Raw genomic sequence first — 22,212 nt, 5'->3', positions numbered from 1 at the left:
GTGAGTTCTCCGATGGCGCTGAAGTTTGCCACTTTGTATGAATCTCTTTCCACACTCTGAGCATTCAAAAGGTTTCTCTCCTGTGTGAGTTCTTTGATGCTGTTGAAGAGTCCCCCTCTCACTGAATCTCTTTCCACACTCTGAGCATTCAAAAGGTTTCTCCCCTGTGTGGGTTCTCTGATGCTGTTGAAGAGTGCCTCTCAGACTGAATCTCTTTCCACACTCTGAGCATTCAAAAGGTTTCTCCCCTGTGTGGGTTCTAAGATGCCGTTGAAGACTGCCACTCTGACTAAAGCTCTTTCCACACTCTGAACATTGAAAACATTTCTCTTTGTGAGTTCTCTGATGCCACTGAAGTTTGCCACTGTGACTGAATCTCTTTCCACACTCTGAGCATTCAAAAAGTTTCTCCCCCATGTGTTCACTTTTGTGCAGTTGAAGACTCCTTTTCTGACTGAATGTCTTTCCACACTCAGAGCATTCAAAAGGTTTCTCCCCTGTGTGGGTTCTTTGGTGCAGCTGAAGACTGCTTTTTCGACTGAATGTCTTTCCACACTCAGAACATTCAAAAGGTTTCTCTCGTGTGTGAGTGTTTTGATGCCTTTGAAGATTGCCTCTAAGACTAAATTTCTTTCCACACACTGAGCATTCAAAAGATTTTTCCCCTGTGTGACTCCTCTGATGCTGTTGAAGCTTGCCGCTCTTACTGAATTTCTTTCCAGAAACTGAGCATTCAAAAGATTTCTCCCCTGTGTGACTCCTCTGATGCTTTTGAAGATTGCTGCTCTGACTGAATTTCTTTCCACACACTGAGCATTCAAAAGATTTCTCCCCTATGTGACTCCTCTGACGCTGTTGAAGCTTGCCGCTCTTACTGAATTGCTTTCCAGAAACTGAGCATTCAAAAGATTTCTCCCCTGTGTGGGTTCTTTGGTGCCCAAGAAGCTTTGATCTATTTCCAATGTAGTTTTCACAATGAATGGATTGACTTGCCTTCATTATCCTGTGCTTTGGAAAATGTGCATTATGCTCTCTTCCATCTCGTTTCTCAACCATACTGCCACCTTTATTTCTCTTTGCTCTGCTTCGATTCGTGACGTTTTCCTTTAAGGTTTCATTTTTATCTCTCTCTGGCATTTGCTGATGAAATTCCTCACCCTCCTCATTCCTCTGATCATCTTTTGCTGAAAAAAATGAGAGATCTTGTTAGCACCTGGGATGGTTCGTAAGGTCTAAAGGCATCTATTGCAGTAAAAAAGGACTGATGGCCCTTTGGCCTCATCCTGCTTGGCTGACCTTAATTACCCTAACCAGCTTTCCCCAGACTATCTAGTATTTAAGGATACCTCAAACTCTCTCAAGAGCCAAAGCTGAGTTCTTGCCCTGAAGGGGTTTCTGAGTTTCCAGATTTCCAGTCCCCAGAAGCCCTGCCTCCCTCCTTACCCAGAAAGGATGTATGATTGTTCCAACTAAGTGTTGCTCAGAAGTAGAAATGTGAAGGCCCGGAAAAAAACCTGGAAACATTCAGAAAAAACGAGTCTTTTTGTTTTTTCCTGAAGCCTTTTTTGTTTTTTCCTGAAAAATTGAAAAAATAAAATAAAATAAATTGTCAAAGATTTCAGGTTTTCACGGCTGGCATCATCATTAGGGTTTGTAGCATCTTTCGGGCTCAAGTGCCATGTTCTACTGGAGAAAGTTTTCCTTCCAGACGTTTCGTTGTCAGCTGCGGAGAACATCCTCAGTGGCGTTGCAGCCGGAGCAGGCGCTCTGACCTTCTTGGCTGCTGTGCATTGAGTGAGGCCAGGGTTGCTGGAGAGCTGCTATTTCTAGGCTGGAGGGGGTGTGGTGAGAGGGCAATTGGTTTGTGAATGTACCCATTGTTTGGTGGGGCTTCCTGGAAGGGTGGTGATAAGGAAACTGGCTGTGGAATATGACCATTGTTCTGTGTTGATTGCTAGGAGGGTTGGAAGGGGTGTGAAGATAAGGAAGATGGTTGTTGATTGTGCTGATTGTTCTCTGGAATGTGCTGCTTGTTCTGTGACCTTCTGCAATTTTTAGTCTGTAGGGTGTTTTGCAGAGCTGGATACCAAGAATGGTGGATGGAAATGCCTTCTTCCTTTCTGTTAAAGTTGTGCTGGTGTTTGTAAATCTCAATAGCTTCTCTGTTCAGGCAGGTGTGATAATGTGAGACCGTAGAAAGGACTTCAGTTCTTTCAAAGTGGATGATGTGATCTCCTTCTTGAAGTGCATGTTCAGCGACAGCTGATTTTTCTGGCTGAAACAAGCGACAGTGTCTCTTGTGTTCGGTGAGGCGGGTGTTGATACTGCGTTGGGTAGTGCCAACACAGATTGCACCACAGGAGCAGGGTATTTTGTAGACTCCAGGGGTTGAAAGTTGATCTCTCATATCTTTGGCAGAGCGCAGCATGTGGCGGATCTGTTGTGTGGGCTTGAAGACTGTGTCCACATTGTGGTGTTTGAGAATTTTGCCAATGCGGATAGTGACAGTTTTTATGTAGGGCAGGAAGGCTGTACCTACATTTGTGTGTGGCTCGGGATTTGGTGTGGATGGTCTCCTGGGGTAGAGGGCTCTTTTAATTTCTTGTTGGGAGTATCCATTGGCCTGCAGTGACTGGTTGAGGTGGTGTAGCTCGTGCTGGAGTTGGCTTGGATCACAGATACGTGATGCTCGGTGGATGAGGGTTTTTACAACTGCACGTTTTTGGCGAGGACGTTTTTGGCGAGGATGATGATTGGAATTCTTACTTAGATAGCAGTCGGTGTGTGTGGGTTTCCAGAATACAGTGTGGCCGAGTTTTCCGTCATCTTTCCTGGTGATGAGGACGTCAAGAAAGGCAAGTTGACCATTGTTTTCTTTCTCCACGGTGAACTGGATACGAGGATGGACTGAATTCAGATGAAGGAGAAAGTGAAGCTGAATTCAGATGAAGGAGGGGGTTAGATAAAAATATGGAGCAGAGGTCCATCAGTGGCTATTAGCCACAGTGTGTGTGTGTATGTATATATGTGTGTATGTATATATATATTTGGCCGCTGTGTGACACAGAATGTTGGACTGGATGGGCCATTGGCCTGATCTAACATGGCTTCTCTTATGTTCTTATTCAACGCAGCCTCTCCATGACTCCAGATGGCAAAGGCATCATCTATATACCGGAACCAGCAACGTGGTTTTAGGAGGGCAGCCCCACCAAACAATGGGTACATTCATAAACCAATTGCCCTCTCACCACACCCCCTCCAGCCTAGAAATAGCAGCTCTCCAGCAGCCCTGGCCTCACTCAATGCACAGCAGCCAAGAAGGTCTGAGCGCCTGCTCCGGCTGCAACGCCACTGAGGATGTTCTCCGCAGCTGACAACGAAACGTCTGGAAGGAAAACTTTCTCCAGTAGAACATGGCACTTGAGCCCGAAGGATTCTACAAACCCTAATAAAATAAATTGATTATGAAACATTTTATTTTAACATGAATGTTTAACTTTTTTATTTAAGACTGTGGAGAGGAAATATGAATAATGGTTACTTCTGGATTTTCAAAAATTGTTTTGTTTTATGTATTCCACATAAACTAGCAAACAGTTCAGGAGATTTTTGCTCCATTTGTTACAATTACAAATAAGATAGAAGAAGATATTGGATTTATATCCCGCCCTCCACTCCGAAGAGTCTCAGAGCGGCTCACAATCTCCTTTACCTTCCTCCCCCCCAAAAGACACCCTGTGAGGTGGGAGGGGCTGGAGAGGGCTCTCACAGCAGCTGCCCTTTTAAAGACAACCTCTGCCAGAGCAATGGCTGACCCAAGACCATGCTAGCAGGTGCAAGTGGAGGAGTGGGGAATCAAACCGGTTCTCCCAGATAAGAGTCCGCACACTTAACCACTACACTAAACTGGCTCTTATTTATATTTTAAAAGTAAATTCTGTTTGTAATAACTGTTTGGATACACTATATTTTTAATATGCTAGTTGTAATAATTTCATGCCCAGTAAAATTGTCCATAGTCATATTTTATGTTCCTAAAGTAACAGAATGACTTTCAATTTGGAAAAGAAAAAAGAAGTGCTAATGTAGCATTTTTTTCATTTTTTCCAAAAATTGCCGGGGAATAAATTGGAAAAAACTGGGGGGTTTTCCAAGCTTCAAAATTTCTGGAAATTTTAATCTCTACTCAGAAGTGAGTCAGAAATCCCTCATGGCTATTCCTTGCGTGTTCCATTGACAAAGCCATGAAGGATACTCACTCTCGGTCAGCTCATTTGGTAAGGAAATATGCTCCTGGGACCCTCTTGAAGAACTCTGCAGGCTTCCTTTGGATGTAAGGCTGTTATCTGTATCCATGGTAGTCTCTCTCATACTTCTTGCTTCTTTCACAGACAGAGAGGGAGAGAAAGAGAGAATTTATTTATTGTACAGCAGTGTGTTATGTAGCCATGGGATCCTAAGATCATCTGGCAGCCAAAAGTTCCAGCTCTTTAGCATTATGCACCACAAGGTGGCAAGCTAGAGAGAAAATTTAGAGGTGATTTTTCCATTGTCTGCTTCTGTGTCATGGCCCTGATGTTCCTTGGAGGTGGCCCTTCTTTGGTTCCGAGATCTGACAAGATAGGTCTAGCCTGTGATATCCAGGTTAGGGAAGAGAAAGTGATCATTCTCATATGGGGAAGGAAAGAAACTGAAGAGTAAAAATTCTTCTGGAAGAACAAGGTCAGTATAAGGAAAACGGATCTGTGAGACAAAGTACCCTTCTTCCCCAAAGGTTAATGCATTTATGCATTTTTGCATTTTTAAAAGGGGTCTGCTTTACTTGTATGCACTCTCCTCGTGAACCTAATGAACTGGATGTTGCCAAGGGACAAAGACTACTGACCCAGGGCAACCTAGGTTTTGTTTCCGGACAGGATGATTTCTAGATCACAGGCAGAGAGGAAATTTGTAATCCCAACCAGGGGGAAGGGTGTCTGGAAGGGCTTTTTTTTCTGGAGCCAGAAAAGGGAGAAATGAAGGAGAAACACATGGGTGCCCCTCACGAGCCTTTCAACATTTTTTGAGAATTTTGTTTCTTTTCCACGAAGAGGTTCCAGACCTCTGTTCTGTTGCGTTCCCCCAGGAAAAAATAGCCCTGGTGACTTTTAAAAGTTGGCAACAAAGAAATGAGGCTCTGTCCCCTTCCAGAGTCTTTCTGAGGGCCTCTCATCCCCTTTGCCTCAGGCGAGGACACCTTTCTCTAGCTTGGGTGAGGGCTGCAACACTGGCCTCAGTTGCCTCTCAGCAAGTATACACATTGGAGCACATGAAGTTGCTTGATATGGAATCAGACCCTTGGTCCAGCACAGTCAGTACTGTCTCCTCAGACTGGCAGTGGCTCTCCAGAGTCTCAGACAGACGTCTTTCCCATCACCTCCTACCTGAACCTTTTCACTGGAGATGCCAGAGAAACATGGATCTTCTACATGCCACAGCCCCTCCCCAAGTACCAGAACAGGCCTCAAAAACATGTTTTACTAGTCACTATTTTAATTCATGCCCCATCCCAAGGGCAGCAATTTGCACTTGAAGACTATATTGGATTCATATCCCACCCTCCACTCCGAAGAGTCTCAGAGCAGCTCACAATCTCCTCCCACAACAGACACCCTGTGAGGTGGGTGGGGCTGGAGAGGGCTCTCACAGCAGCTGCCCTTTCAAGGACAACCTCTGCCAGAGCTATGACTGACCCAAGGCAATGCTAGCAGGTGCATGTGGAGGAGTGGGGGAATCAAACCCGGTTCTCCCAGATAAGAGCCCGCACATTTAACCACTACACCAAACTGGCTATCCAGTTTGGTGTAGTGGTTAAGTGCTTAACCTGAAAGATCCCTACCCAGAAAGGCCACATTCCCGTAATTCTCCAACATAACATCCTTGTACAGAGCTCTTTGTCCTGGATCCAGCAGGGCCCATTCTGCCTCCGTGAAATAGATGGACACCTCCTCAAAGGAAAAGGGACCCTGAAAGAAAAAGCAGATCCCTTCCTCAGTGGCCATGCCAGGCAGAGACGGCACCCTGGCAGGTACAGGATGCATGGCTTGCTGTGGGTACAAGGAAGGGCATTAAGAGGACGTCTAGCCCAGACAACCTGTAGAAAGTTCAGGAGCAAAAGCCCCCCTGAGGAAGGAGGGGGGACCCAGGCTGTCCCCTGCTCACCTCGCCTACCTGGACAGGTGGTGCAGCAGCAGTTTCAACACCTCTGAAAAGATGGCAGCTCAACATCTCATCAGCACCTGTGACTGAGACAAAGGAGGAAGGAAGGGTGCTTGCTTGTTAGTTCCCTGCTTCGTGGAACCCCTTCCCGGTTTGTGAAACCTTGCCCTCTGTATAATTTTTGACAGTTCTTCCTAAATTCTGGGAGAGGCATAAAGGAAGCAGCAGGAACTTAGCCTCAGGGACAGGGCCGGCCTAGGAGAGGCTAACTTCTGGCGCCCCGCCCCTGCACTGATAACATCACCAAGTCACATGGGGTGCCCAATTCGTAACCCCCAGAAGGCCAGCGCCCTAGGCAATCACCTAGTTTGCCTAGCGGCAGGGCTGGCCTCGCTCAAGGATTATAAATACTCCCAATGTATTTCAGACTTCTATGTGACCTAAAAGTGAACTGTGGGAGGGATCAGGGAAAGAGGGAGTGGAAATGACATTGCATGACAGGTCACCATCACATTTGGTCCGGATGTAACCTGAGTGCCTCTGGAGACTTGAGGGTAATAGAAATGAGTTTTCAGACTGTCTCTTGGAGTCCTAACTTCACAACCAGGTTTTCATGACACCACAGAGGTCTTGGTAATTTGGCCCATGATTATTGGGCCCTAAACACTGGTTTAGCAGCCCCGTGGCGCAGAGTGGTAAAGCTGCAGTACTGCAGTTGAAGCTCTCTGCTCATGATCTGAGTTTGATTCTGGCAGAAGATGGGTTCAGGTAGCTGGCTCAAGGTTGACTCAGCCTTTCATCCTTCCGAGGTGGGTAAAATGAGTCGCCAGCTTGCTGGGGGGAAAGTTTAGATGACTGGGGAATGCAAGGGCAAACCACCCCGTAAAAAGTCTGCCGTGAAAACATTGTGATGCAATGTCACCCCAGAGTGGAAAACGACTGCTGCTTGCACAGGGGACTACCTTTACCTTTTAACACTGGTTTTCACAGCTCTGCTGCCCCATAAGATGGGGGCTCCCTTTATTCACCAGTCTGGATAGATTTGCTGAGATCTGTTCACCTTTTCTCTTCTGAGGCACTTTGATTTCCTCTTATGGAAGGAAGCTGAGATATGAATATTTAAATTAATTGAAGGAATTGTCCTCTATGAAGCTATCTATTCTCCTTTTAGAAGCATCGCAGTTAGTAGCCATTAAGTGCCACAAATTAACTCTGTGTCGTTATGCCAATAAAGGTGTATGTATGGATGCAACTCTGTGTTGTGTGAAGAAGTATTTAACATTTTTTTCTGACCTGAACTCTAGACCCATCAAGTTCAAAAGTTGCCCCACTTGTGACCAGGCACAGTGAGTCCTTACCACAGGAGAGGCCGTCTTGGGCACACTTCATGGCCTGCGCCCTCTGCTCCTCCTCAGAAGGACCTCCTTTCGCCTCAGGGATTGTAACTTCTATCTTCATGGATTGTCCCAACATCTGAAACAGCAGTGAGGGAGAGGGGTGAGAGATGGAATGGAAGACAGCAAGCAATGGGTCCTGCCCCACTCCCAGACTCTGCACCCTTCTGTCAGCAGACCTGGTGAGTTATCTGATGGAGATAAAAATTCTCTAGCACACGAGGCAACTGAAGGGAAGCCGATACATCTCCCATTTGGATGATTAACACTTGGACAAAGGTCTGACAGGGAAACTTCAGGATGAGGCCAGATATCGTTGCTTGAATTGGACATGCCTGGAGGAAAAGCCCTCACCTGTTCTGCCTGCCTCTTCTCCTCTGCTTCACTCAGGAGGAAACCTTCCGCCAAGGCCACCGCCTGGGAACTGCTCTCTGGCCCACATCCTCTGACCCAGCTCTGCATTTCCTGGGGCAGGAGAGTCAGGAACTGCTCCAGGATCACCAGGTCCAGGATCTGCATCTTGCTGTGCTCCCCCGGTTTCAGCCACTGGTTGCAAAGTTCATGGAGCTGGCTGCAAACCTCTTGGGGCCCATCAGCCTCATGGTAGCAGAACAGCTGTAAGTGCTGGCAATTGACATCAGAGGTTATGGTGTCCTGAGCCAGGATCTCTGGCACAGCTCTTTCCCAGAATTCAACAGCACTCCCAGCTGGGATGGGACGGGGGCCTTTGCTTGCTGTTTTGCCAGTCCCAGCTCCTCCTGGGTCCTCTTCTTCCATCTCCTGCTCCTTCTCTTGGGTCACCTCCGACTGGGCAAAGATGCCTGTATTTACTTGGCTGTGAAGAGTGGCTTCTCCCTGGGGGGGACAGAGAGAGATGGATGGCAATGAGTGTAAAGGAACTTTCAGATAATCGACTTTGCAGCCTGCCTCTTCCTCCCTTCCCTGGTATTCCAGGGAGGTCTCCCATACAAGTACTTGCCAGGGTTGGCTCTGCTTAACTTCCAAGATCTGATGAGATCGGGTTTGCCTGGGCTATCCATGTCTGGGCCGAAGGGCTTAATTTTTAAAGTGGAACCCCGAAAGGGCAAGAGGGAGTGGTGACCCTTTAACCATTGCATGTATCTCTTCAACAGGACTGAAGTGTTAGGCCAGAGCTCTGTCTGAGCACCCAGCTGAGGGGAAGGGGCAGGAATGTGTCTGTGGGAAGAACAAACAGCTGGAATCGGGAGAGAAAAGCACACAAGGCTGAGGTTTGGGTTAAGAATCTTGAGGCATTATTGACAGAACCGGCCCGATTCTACCTTCAGACCCGGTCCCGTCACCTGCCCTTTTGAGTTGCCAGCTCCTGGAGGGAGTTTATCCTCTTCCCACCATTAGGGCATACTGCCACCACCTGTTCAATTTAGGGGTTCCTGACCGAGAGGAACAGGTCTCCCAATACCCCTTCCTGCCAGTTCTGTCCTGGCCTCAAGGTCCTCTGCCCACCCAGCACCTGGTTAACCCAGAGACCAAAGTCCTTCTTTGGGAGACCCCTGGAGGATTGGCACCCTTGCCAACTGTATGCCTTCCCTGGACTCCCCTCTAACAGTAGTGTGGTTGGGGAACCTTGGTGGTACAGAGGGACCACCTTTTAAACAAATAAACATTTATTTAAAACATGCATCTATTTACAGGCATTCTTAAATACAGGGTGAACAGAAGTAATAAATGAAAGTAGGGATAAAACACTCCTTCTTTTCCTAATATATAACTGGCCCTGACCATACCATCCAGAACCGACTCACCAGTCACCAAGACTCAAATCAAACTCAACTGACCGTCAGCTTCCCCTGACAACTTTTTAACCGGCTGTTTCCCTCCAAAACCCTCTAATATCAAACCCAGTTCCCGCCCAGGAACTGGCTTTCCTGCTTGCAGCATTCTGGGAGACCAGCCTGACAGACTTCCTGTCACTCTAGGAGGCCTCCTCAGAATTGCTGTTCCCTAGGCTTCCCAACCCCCCGCCCTGGCGGGGGACCCCCGAAATTTGCAGCCTCCTCCCCCGCTCTCAAAAAATCTGGAAGCGGGGGCGGGGGGGGGCGAGAGAGAACATACCTGTAGGCGTCATGTTGTTGTAGAGCTTCTGATCCGTTTTTAAAATGTGTCCCTTTAAGGCTGCACAGGAAACAGGAAGGGATTCATGGGAAAAGGTCAGTAACAGTTTCCATGGAGAACGGCCCCTCCCTTTCTTTTCCTGTGCAGCCTTGCTTTCGTTTCCACAGCAAGCAAAGTTCTGCTGGAAGAAGACCAAGTAAGTATTTGTGTGTGTGAGAGGCAGGGGGCAGGGAGGGGGGATTCCCTGGTATGGAGGCCTTTCCCCCCTTTAGAAAGCGTGGGGGTGAGGGAAATGTCTACTGGGCACTCTATTATTCCCTATGGAGAACGATTCCCATAGGGAATAATAGGGAATTGATCCATGGGTATTGGAGGCTCTGGGGGGGCTATTTTTTTAGGTAGAGGCACCAGATTTTTAGTATAGCATCTAGTGCCTCTTCCCAAAATACCCCCCAAGATTCAAAACGATTGGACCAGAGGGTCCAATTCTATGAGCCCCAAAAGATGGTGCCCCTATCCTTAATTATTTCCTATGGAAGAAAGGTATTTAAAAAGGTGTGCTGTCCCTTTAAATGTGATGGCCAGAACTCCCTTGGAGTTCAATTATGTTTGTCACATCCTTGTTCCTGGGTCCACCCCAAATGTCTCCTGGCTCCGCCCCCAAAGTCCACAGATTTTTCTTTAATTGGATTTGGCAAGCCTACTTTTCCCAGACAGGAGAGAAGGAAGGAGGAAGAGACTAGGCCCAAAGCCCAGACAGGAGGAGAGACTCCTCCAACCAATCCCAGACAAACATAGGCCCAAAATGGTGTTTCTCCACATCATCTATTGTGGGGTACCACACCTACTGCTCTGTGGAAATTCCTCCGGCTTCCACCCGTACTCAGCTCTGCCAGTATATTTGTCGTTAAATAATAAGAAGACACTTGAAGGCTCTGGGGTTTTCTCCTTCAAACGGGAACCAACCCTAGGAAACAGGATCCCTTGGAGCTTCTGACCACTTGAAGAAGCAGGGCGGGTATCACAAGTCTTCCATCCAGAGAAGCATTGCAGTTTTCTCCTGGCTGCATATCTGAACTCACCCTGACAGAAGGACCGTTTTTGTGGAGTCCAGCCTTTTGTGGGAACAAGCCTAAGCCCAGTCTTGGAACAGCTTTTAATAGCTACCTTGCGTCTCACTGGTGCCCTGCTGGGGGTGGGGACCAGCCAAAATGCTTGACATTTAGGCCGGCCACTCAGCATGAACAATTCACCCCATTTGATCCCACCTGGGACTCCTTTCTGGGCCTCTCCAATGGTGAACTTGGTAGTCTTGTTGGCATCCCCTTAGCGGGGACCTGAACCCACACCTCCTGGGACTGTGTCTTTGTGTTTCTCCCTGGTGTGTTGCCCGGGGGTCTGTATCTCTCTTGCCCGGCAAAAAGATGCTGTTCCTCCCACCCAAACCCCAGTGCAGGAGAGAGAATCTGGCATTGTGTTAGGGCTGCCTCTGCTAAGTGAGCTGTGGACCACACCCCTGGTGTCAGTCTTCCTCAGACACAAATGGAATATAGGCATGCAGCACTGAGGACCCTGGTGTGAGTGACCAACGCCCACCCACCCCGTGTTCTCTCCCTGTGCCTCCTTTCCCCAAAATACTGTGTGGGTGGGTGATTGGACCCACATCCATAGAGCTCCCTGGTGTTTTTATGTCACTCGCACCAGGATCCTCAGGGCTGCATGCCCGCATTCCATTTGTGTCCGCGGGAGACTGAGACCTGGGGTGTGGTCATACCAGCATGCTCCACAGGGCTTTTTTGTAGCAGGAACTCCTTTGTATATTAGGCCACACACCCCTGAAGTAGCCAGTCCCCCAAGAGCTTGCAGGACTCTTCATATAGGGCCTACTGGAAGCTCCAGGAAGACTGGCTACATCAGGGGTTGTGGCTTCATAGGCAAAGGACTTCCTGCTACAAAAAAGGCCCCGATTCTCAACTTCTCTCTTCCTGGCTGTAGGGAGTCACCTCTTTCTGTGTTTAAACAATTTTATTGGTAACATATGGTAGGAATCTCTACTTTTTACATCATTAATATTTTCTTTTCAGCCATCCCATATATTACTTTCTAACTACCCCTCCCCCCTTTACTTGACTCCCGCTGGTGTTATTAATTCAAAATAGTAATATCTAAAGGTACCCTAAACTAATAAAGAACAAAATTTTAAATTCTTCTTTCTTCTAAAACTTCATCTTAATCGTTATCAAAAATTGTCCAATGTCCTTTTATTTTCCACTCTTTTTCTACGTATCTTCTAAATTTTTTCCACTCCATCTTAAAAACTTCTAAGTCATAGTCTCTTAAAATTGTTGTTAATTTGTCCATTTCACTCCATGTTATAACTTTTACAATCCAATCCCATTTTTCTGGTATTTTTTCTTGTTTCCACAGCTACGCATATAATGTCCTAGCAGCTGAGAGCATATACCAAATTATAGTTCTATCTTCTTTTGGAAAATTTTCCATTTGTAATCCCAGTAAAAAAGTCTCTGCCACTTTCTTGAATTCGTACCCCAAGATCTTAGAAATTTCTTGTTGAATCATCTGCCAATACTGTTTTGCTCTTTCACAAGTCCACCACATATGATAGAAAGCACCTTCATGTTTTTTGCATTTCCAACATCTATCTGGCATCTTGTTATTCATCTTTTGCCAATTTTTTCGGTGTCATATACCAGCTGTACATCAGCTTATAACAATTTTCTTTAATACTCTGACCTGTTGAAAGTTTCATGGAGTTCTTCCATAAATATTCCCAAGTATCCATCTGTATTTCTTTATTTACATTGATTGCCCATTTAATCATTTGAGATTTCACTACTTCATCTTCCGTAGACCATTTTAAAAGTAACTTATAAGTTTTTGAAATTATTTTTTCATTATCTCCGAGCAGAACATTTTCCATTTCAGTTTGTTCTCGTCTAATTCCCTCCAGAGTCACCTCTTTCTGTGCTGGGGGGTGGGTGGGCATTGGTCACTCACACCAGGGTCCTCAGTGCTGCATGCCTATATTCCATTTGTCTCCGGGGAAGACTGACACCAGGGGTGTGGTCATACCAGCATACTTCACAGGGCCTTTTTTGTAGCAGGAACTCCTTGGTATGTAGCCAATCCTCCAAGAGTTTACAGGGCTCTTCTTACAGGACTTACTGTAAGCTCCAGGATTGGCTACATCTGGGGGTGTGGCCTAATAAGCAAAGGAGTTCCTGCTACCAGAAAAACCCCTGATGCTCCACCTCTCTCTCTCTTCCTGGCTGGGGGGGAGTCACCTTCTGCTGTGCTGGGGGGGGGGGGTGGCGTAGGGTGGCCAGACCGTCCCGGGAGCGCGGGAATGTCCCGGTTCCGGCCCCCTATTCCCGCCTCCCGGGCTGGCTATACCGGGACCATTTAGAGGTCCCGGTTTAGCCAGCCCCGGAGGCGGTGGGCTGCGGGCGCCAGCGGGGAAGGCGGCGAGTGAGGGAGGGCGCGTCCCTGCGCCTGCGCAGGGCCCCTGCGCACGCGCATGGACGCTCCCTCCCTCACTCGCCGCCATCCCCGCCCGCGCGCGGGGCCGGCAGCGGTGGCGGAGGCCTCTCCGCGGCCTCCGCTGGTCGCTGGAAGCCCTCCAGAGACTCTGGAGGGCCTCCAGGGACCAGCGGAGGCCGCGGAGCAGCCGGCCCTGGTCCCGGAAGGCCTTCCAGAGCCTTCCGGGACCACCGCTGACCAGTGAAGGCCTCTCCGCGGCCTCCGCTGGTCGCTGGGGGCCTTCCAGAGTCTCTGGAGGGCCCCCAGCGACCAGCGGAGGCCACGGAGAGGCCGCGGAGCAGCCGCGGAGCAGCCGGCGCTGGTCGCTGGGGGCCTTCCAGAGTCTCTGGAGGGCCCCCAGCGACCAGCGGAGGCCGCGGAGAGGCCGCGGAGCAGCCGGCGCTGGTCCCGGAAGGCCTTCCAGAGACTCTGGAGGGCCTTCCGGGACCAGCGCCAACCAGCGAAGGCCTCTCCGCGGCCTCCGCTGGTCCCTGGAGGCCCTCCAGAGTCTCTGGAGGGCCTCCAGGGACCAGCGGAGGCCGCGGAGCAGCCGGCGCTGGTCCCGGAAGGCCTTCCAGAGCCTCTGGAAGGCCTTCCGGGACCAGCGCCGACCAGCGAAGGCCTCTCCGCGGCCTCCGCTGGTCGCTGGGGGCCTTCCAGAGTCTCTGGAGGGCCCCCAGCGACCAGCGGAGGCCACGGAGAGGCCGCGGAGCAGCCGCAGAGCAGCCGGCGCTGGTCCCGGAAGGCCTTCCAGAGCCTCTGGAAGGCCTTCCGGGACCAGCGCCGACCAGCGAAGGCCTCTCCGCGGCCTCCGCTGGTACCTGGAGGCCCTCCAGAGTCTCTGGAGGGCCTCCAGGGACCAGCGGAGGCCGCGGAGAGGCCGCGGAGCAGCCGGCGCTGGTCCCGGAAGGCCTTCCAGAGCCTCTGGAAGGCCTTCCGGGACCAGCGCCGACCAGCGAAGGCCTCTCCGCGGCCTCCGCTGGTCGCTGGGGGCCTTCCAGAGTCTCTGGAAGGCTCCCAGCGACCAGCGGAGGCCGCGGAGAGGCCGCGGAGCAGCCGGCGCTGGTTCCGGAAGGCCTTCCAGAGTCTCTGGAAGGCCTTCCGGGTCCAGCGCCGGCTGCTCCGCGGCCTCTCCGCGGCCTCCGCTGGTCCCTGGAGGCCCTCCAGAGACTCTGGAGGGCCTCCAGAGACCAGCGGAGGCCGCGGAGAGGCCTTCGCTGGTCGGCGCTGGTCCCGGAAGGCCTTCCAGAGGCTCTGGAAGGCCTTCCGGGACCAGCGCCGGCTGCTCCGCGGCCTCTCCGCGGCCTCCGCTGGTCGCTGGGGGCCTTCCAGAGTCTCTGGAGGGCTCCCAGCGACCAGCGGAGGCCGCGGAGCAGCCGGCGCTGGTCCCGGAAGGCCTTCCAGAGTCTCTGGAAGGCGTTCCGGGACCAGCGCCGACCAGCGAAGGCCTCTCCGCGGCCTCCGCTGGTCTCTGGAGGCCCTCCAGAGTCTCTGGAGGGCCTCCAGGGACCAGCGAAGGCCGCGGAGAGGCCGCGGAGCAGCCGGCGCTGGTCCCGGAAGGCCTTCCAGAGACTCTGGAGGGCCTTCCGGGACCAGCGCCGACCCGCGAAGGCCTCTCCGCGGCCTCCGCTGGTCGCTGGGGGCCTTCCAGAGTCTCTGGAGGGCCCCCAGCGACCAGCGGAGGCCGCGGAGAGGCCGCGGAGCAGCCGGCGCTGGTCCCTGGAGGCCTCCAGAGGCCAGCGCCGGCAGCTCCCTCCCTCCCTCGCCGCCTTCCCCGCCCGCGCGCGGGCCCGGCGGAGGCCAGGGAAGCGTAGGAGAGGCCGCCGCCGCAGGACTCGCCGCCGCCGCTGGACTCTCCGCCGCCCTGAAAGCAGGTAAGGGGGCCGAAAGCGGGGGGGGGCGGGGGGCGGCCTTCCTTTCTTCCCTCCCTCCCTTCCCTCACTCCCTTCCCTTCCTCCTCCCTTCCTTCCTTCCCTCACTCCCTTCCCTTCCTTCCTTCCCTCCTCCCTTCCTTTCTTCCTTCCTTCCCTCCCTCCCCTTCCTTCCCTCCCTCCTCCCTTCCTTCCCTCCCTCCCCCCTTCCTTCCTTCCCTCCCTCCCTCCCCCCTTCCTTCCCTCCCTCCCTCCCCCCTTCCTTCCCTCCCTCCCTCCCCCCTTCCTTCCTTCTTTCCCTTCCTTCCTCCCTTCCCTCCCTCCTCCCTTCCTTCCCTCCTTATGTTCTTATGTGACACAGAGTGTTGGACTGGAGGGGCCACTGGCCTGATCCAACAGGGCTTCTCTTATGTTCTTATGTGACACAGAGTGTTGGACTGGAGGGGCCACTGGCCTGATCTAACAGGGCTTCTCTTATGTTCTTATGTGACCAGAGTGGTGGACTGGATGAGCCATTGGTCTGATGCAACAGGGCTTCTCTTATGTTCTTATGTGACGCAGAGTGTTGGACTGGATGGGCCACTGGCCTGATCCAACAGGGCTTCTCTTATGTTCTTATGTGACAATACTGACTTTGGTGGACCCAAGCACTGATTCAGTGTAAGGGAGCTTTGTGTTTGTGACTCGAGTAGATAATACTGACTTTGGTGGACCCAAGCACTGATTCAGTGTAAGGGAGCTTTGTGTTTGTGTCTTCTGGTGCAATTTTGTTCTCAGATCCTGTATTTACTTCATCAGTATATGGGATAAGGCACTTTCTCAACTGTGCTGCATAATGCAGCCTATTTATTTTGTCCTGTTGGCTCTGTCTGCGCCACCTTCATCACTTTCGGGGTGTGGATCCCCCAGTGGGGTGGTCTCGTGACTCCCTCCGCCGGCTGTTTCTGATAGCCCTGCGCCCCCTCTTTCATTTGATATGTGTCCCGTACGGGTGCCACCCTCCCGCCGGGAGATGCCGCAAAATGAGCCCCCTTGAGGCTTATGGCGGCAGGGCTCGGGGGAAGCGAGCTAGACTGCTGTTCTTTTGAGGGGTTATAGAGTGTTTCGAGCCCGTCCCTGTGACATCGGTCCCATCGTTGTGGGGCCCAGGGGGCCGGCGCAGCGGCACGCTGAAGCAGCCTGTCGGTCACTTCCGGGTTCCTGTCCTGCATCTCGACCTGTGTTATTAGTGACAGGCTGCTTCGGCGTGCCGCTGCGCCGGCCCCCTGGGTCCCACAACGATGGGACCGATGCCACAGGGACGGGCTCGAAACACTCTATAACCCTGCCGCCATAAGCCTCAAGGGGGCTCATTTTGCGGCATCTCCCGGCGGGAGGGTGGCACCCGCACGGGACACATATCAAATGAAAGAGGGGGCGCAGGGCTATCAGAAACAGCCGGCGGAGGGAGTCGGGAGACCACCCCACTGGGGGATCCACACCCGAAAGTGATGAAGGTGGCGCAGATAGAGCCAACAGAGCAAACAGGACAAAATAAATAGGCTGCATTATGCAGCACAGTTGAGAAAGTGCCTTATCCCATATACTGATGAAGTATATACAGGATTTCAGAACAAAATTGTTTCCGACGGTGATATTTGGGGGATTTTTGGGGATGTCACAGGAAGTGCTGTGAAGTCACTTCCTGTTTCCGGCAGTGGCATTTGGGGGAAATGATGTCATTTGGGGGAAATGATGTCACAGGAAGTGATGTCACTTCCCATTTCCGGCAGGTGACGCGGGGAAATGATGTCACAGGAAGTAATGTCACTTCCTGTTTCCTGTGGTGGCATGACGTCACCGGAAGTGACGTCACTTCCTGTTTCCGGCGGCACCCGCGCTTCGCGCGCGCGCACCCCTACCTCCCCCCCACCCCCAACGTGTCCCTGGCTGGCCTTCAGACATTATGGTCACCCTATGTTTCCATGATCTTTGCTGGTATCCCTCCTTGCATGCTCACAACCTGTTTGTTAAAAATGTCCCTCTCCTCTGCTGGGCAGGCCTTGGACAGCAGCTGGCAGCCCCAGCTGGCCCCACAGTGGGAAGGCATCAGGGACTTGGGATGGGGCTGCAGGCGATTCCAGGAGAGGCAGGGGTCCCTTTCCTACTCATCTAATGGGAAAAGACCAGCTTTTTGTTTGCCGATTAAAATGACCAGCAACAGAACATCGGATTTGTTCATTTTAACCTTCTGTGCACTGAAAGACATTGATTCTCACTCCCCTCCCCGTAAAAGAAACTGATTACACAGCAGTGGAAAATTGGGTTGTCAACCTCCCGATGGGCCTGAAGCTCTCTTGGAATTACAGCTGACCTGCCCCTGACAGAGATGAGTTCGTCTGGAGAAAACGGGTGGCTTTCTAGGGTTGCCAACAATGTTCCCTCTAAGCTGCAGAGTCTTGTGAGCAAGAATTCTACTTTGTGAGCTACTGGCATTAACGCTGTGAGCTCCTGCATAAATTAGTGTGCTCTGGGATCATCCTTCCTTAACTAAGGCAAAAATATAACGCTAACTCAGTTTAGAGGGATCACTGGTTGCCAATCCCCAGGTGGGGACAAGGGGAAAACCGTGTTGAAAATGTTAAATCTACCAACACATATAACTGTTACTCGCAAATAATACTAGTTTGCAATAATGCTTATTTTTGTTTACTCCTAAAACCTGATCACTTTGCACTTATATCATGCACGTACATACATAGAAATATACACTACATGTCTGAAGATACATTCAAATGACAATAAATTCCATGCATAGTCCACTGGTACAAAAATAACAATTTATACCTGAAAACTTAGATAAAGGTGCCAGAGTTTCTCATCCAGAAAACGAATTGTGTGTGACACGTTTCTGGTAATATATGTGTTTCAAATACGATTCTTCATCTGACAAAAGAGATTAATTTCTCTGGAACCACAACTCAGTTCAAAGTAAGTTTAGGTCAATTTCACAAGGCAACAGTTCTCATTGGCGGCTGATAGCCGCAGGCTGATTTTAATTAGACTGCACATTCATGATATAAGTGCAAAGTGATCCATTTTTAGGAGTAAGCAAAAATATGCATTATAGCAAACTAGTATCACTTGTGAGTAACAGTTATATGCGTTGGCAGATTTAACACTTTCAACACAGTTTTCCCCTAGTCTCCAGCTTTCTGGGTTTTTCCCCCTTTTTTTGTCAATCAAAAACCAGGGGATCCCCTGGTTTGGAAGCCCTCCCCCCACTTTAGGGTCATCAGAAGGCACGGGGGTGGGTGGGAAATGTCTGCTGGGCACTCCATTATTCCCTATGAAGACTGATTCCCATAGGGTATAATGGAGAATTGATCCATGGGTATCTGGGGCTTGGTGGGGGGAACTGTTTTTTAAGTCGAGGCATCATATCTGCAACATAGCATCCAGTGCCTCTCCTCAAAACACCTTCCGATGGATTGGATTCTATGAGCCCCAAAAGAAGATGCCCCTATCCCTCATTATCTCCAATGAAGAAAAGGCATTTCAAAGGTGTGCGGTCCCTTTAAATGTAATGGCCAGGTAGCTTCAATGCAGCCGCTTTCTTAGAAAGATGTCTCTCTAGATTTTGATGACGTTTCAATTCTTTCTTCAGTTTAACGGCTTAATTATTTACGAACCCTTTTCTACATTCTCTCATCACAGCATTACGCTTCTCATTTCAGTGTGAACATCGGAAAGAGCCATCAAAATCTAGAGAGACGTCTTTTTAAGAAAGCGGCTGCCTTGAAGCTACACTGCTCAGGTTTTTTGGCCCCTTGGGGTTTTCTGTTACTTTAAATGGCCCTAGCACCGCCGGCCTCTATCATTATTGTATTGTCTATTATGTGTTGTACACAATCCTTATAATATATTTTTGCAAACTGAAAGACGGTGCAATACTTGGTGGCTTTGATCAGTTGAGATATCATTGCTTCAGGACCTGCCTGGAGGAAATCCCCTCACCTGTTCTGCCTGCCTCTTCTCCTTTGCCTGACTCAGGAGGAAACCTTCCGCCAAGGCCACCGCCTGGGAACTGCTCTCCGGCCCACATCCTCTGACCCAGCTCTGCATTTCCTGGGGCAGGAGAGTCAGGAACTGCTCCAGGATCACCAGGTCCACCATCTGCTTCTTGCTGTGCCTCTCTGGCTTCAGCCACTGGTTGCAAAGTCCATGGAGCTGGCTGCAAACCTTTCGGGGCCCATCGGCCTCATGGTAGCCGAACAGCTGGAAGCGTTGGCAATCGACATCTGAAATTTTGCTGTCTTGAGTCAGAATCTCTGGCCCAGCTCTTTCCCAGAAGTCAACACCACTCCCAGATTGGATGGGATGGGGGCCTATACTTGCTGCCTCGCCAGTCCCAGGTCCTCTTGGGTCCTCTTTTTCCATCTCCTGCCCCTTCTCTTGGGTCACAGACTGGGAAGAGATGCCTGTATTCACTTGGCTATGGAAAGAGTCTTCTGGCTGAGGGGACAGAGAGAGACAGACAGAAACGTGTGAAAAGGAAAATTTAAAAGAATGGAGATACACTCCTGAACGTCACAACCCTTTATATGCTTAGGAGATGTGTGAGAATCCCCCTGGTGGATCAGAACAAAAGTGTTTTGTAGAATAGTTTAATATCATTTTGCCATATTGCATACCAAGTTATTTTAGGTATGCCTCTTTGGTTCTTAGGGAAAGTTGAGTACCTCTGTTTGGTTCTTTAAGGATGTTACAAGCTTAGTGTCTCATTACACTGATTCTGAGAAAGGACATTACATTGGTTCACACTGTCCCAAGGGCTAATTCGTAAGGTAAAGTGGAGCCCCAAAAGGACAAGAGGGACTGGGGACCCCTTAACCACTGTATGTATCTCTGCAGGAGGACCGACGTGTTAAGCAAGAGCTCTGTCCAACCACCCAGCTGAGGGGAAGGGGTAGGAACCTGCTTGTGGGAAGAACAAGGAACTGAGATTGGGAGAGAAAGGCAGACAGGCTTTGGCTCAGATTTGGCTCAAGAATTTCATTTTTGTATTTTTTTTTTTATGCACATATGCGTATGTCCTCGGACGTCATGGTGACTTCTGGTGACTGATCCCTACTGGGGGCATTGAGGCTATCCAGAGACGTGGCTGAATAAAGCCTGCCGATGCCTCCCAGCTCTGGTATTCCTTAGAGGTCTACTGAACTACCTGCTGCCAGAGTCAGCCCTGCTTAGCTTCTGAGATGTGATGAGATTTGGCTTGCCTAGGATATCCGGGTCAGGGTTGATTTGGCTCAAGAATCTTTCAGCACTGTTGTATCTGTTGTGGGGTATCCGACCTGCTCTATGGGAATTTCTCTGGCTTCCACCCGTGCTCAGCTCATCCAGTATATTTCTCATTGAAGCAAATAATAACAAGATACTGGAGGGTCCTAGGGCTTTCTCCTTCCAAGAAGAAAAAGAATTGCAGATTTATACCCCTCCTTCCTCTCTGAATCTGAGACTCGTATATCTTCTATATCTCCTATATCTTCTTCCCCCACAACAGACACCCTGTGAGGTGGGAGGGGCTGAGAGGACTCTCACAGCAGCTGTCCTTTCAAGGAAAACCTCTGCCAGAGCTATGGCTGACCCAAGGCCATTCCAGCAGGTGCAAGTGGAGGAGTGGGGAATCAAACCCGGTTCTCCCAGATAAGAGTCTGCACACTTAACCACTATACCAAACTGGCTAAAAGGGAACTAAGCCTGGGAAACAGTATTCCCTGGAGCTTCTTGCCACTTGAAGAAGAGGGCAGATATCACAAGTCTTTCTTCCAGAGAAGAATCATGCTTTTCTCCTGCCCCATATTCGAACTGACTCTGACAGAAGGACCATTTTTCCAGAGTCTGCCCTGTTGTGGGAACTAGCCTAAACCCAGTCCTTGAACAGCTTTGGGTGGCTGCTAAGTGTCTCACTGGTGCCCTGCTGGAGATGGGGGGGGCAGCCAAAATGCTTGACATTTGGGCCAGCCAATCAGCATGAATGATTCATCCCATTTGATTCCATCTGGGTCTCCTTACCACCAAAAATTGAGCTTTGAATTCCCCCCCCCCCCCCTGGAATCTCTCTTTGTGGGACCTGAACCCATGCCTCCTGCGCCTGTGTGTTTCTCCCCGCTTTGTTGTCTGGGGGTTTGTTAACTCTCTCATCTGGAAGACAGCTTCAAGGGGGGATTGGATGAACATATGGAGCAGAGGTCCATCAGGGGCTATTAGCCACAGCGTATTGTTGGAACTCTCTGTCTGGTGCAAGTGTTGCTCTGTATTCTGGATGCTTGAGGGGGGCACAGTGGGAGAGCTTCTGGTGTCCTGGCCCCACAGATGAACCTCTTGATGGCACCTGGTTTTTTTGGCCACCGTGTGACACAGAGTGTTGGACTGGATGGGCCATTGGCCTGATCCAGCATGGCTTCTCTTAGGTTATTATCTGCCAAAAGATGCTGTTTCTCACACCGAAATAGCAGCGCAGAAGGAAGAATTTAGCATTGTGTTACTGCTGCCTCTGCAAAGAGAGAATGAGGGGGCAAGGGCAATTCTCTCCCTGTGCATCCATTCCACAAAATACTGCTGTGGATTGGTATTCGAACCCATGGCGCTCCCTCCCTTGTGTGCTCCAGCATTGTCACAGTGATGTACTCCTGTTTTGCATTTGTTTCTCTTGGCCTTGTGTCTGTGAGTGGCTGGTATCCAGGGCTTTTTTTGAAGCAGGAACTCATTTGCATATTAGGCTATACCCCCCCCCCATGTAGCCAGTCCTCCAAGAGCTTACAATAGGCCTGGTAATAAGAGCCTGTAAGATCTTGGGTGACTGGCTACAACAGGGGTGTGTGGCATAATATGCAAAGGACTGCTAGAATTCCACCCCTGGATGTTGTTCAGGCAAGATGTTGGCTGGCACTCACGCCTTAGTTAGGAAGTGTTCACTGTTATTTTCTGGACAGCTTATTCTTGTCTAAGCACGGGGTGAACATTCCCTGACTTTAGTAGGCTAATTCTTTACTCCCTTTTGTTTTCTGCCTAGCTTTCCATTGGCTGACAATGCATCTGAACACGAACAGAGTGCCTTGCCAGTCCTGCTG

At 50.3% G+C, this 22,212-nt stretch overlaps 1 long non-coding RNA gene across 1 annotated transcript; it reads right to left on the bottom strand.

Annotated features, from left to right (window-relative positions):
* Positions 1-903: 903 nt before the first annotated feature.
* On the bottom strand, positions 904-6,269 carry LOC132587762 (uncharacterized). The gene is made up of 3 exons (XR_009556467.1): positions 6,205-6,269; positions 5,882-6,008; positions 904-1,184 (listed from the first exon to the last, which is right to left on the bottom strand). It is a non-coding gene; the product is annotated as an uncharacterized LOC132587762 (long non-coding RNA).
* Between the last annotated feature and the right edge of the window lie 15,943 nt (positions 6,270-22,212).

Source organism: Heteronotia binoei, chromosome 19 (genome assembly GCF_032191835.1).
Source record: "Heteronotia binoei isolate CCM8104 ecotype False Entrance Well chromosome 19, APGP_CSIRO_Hbin_v1, whole genome shotgun sequence".
Taxonomy (NCBI): domain Eukaryota; kingdom Metazoa; phylum Chordata; class Lepidosauria; order Squamata; family Gekkonidae; genus Heteronotia; species Heteronotia binoei.
The sequence above is the reverse complement of the archived record's forward strand: the minus strand, read 5'-3'. Positions and strand labels throughout refer to the sequence as shown.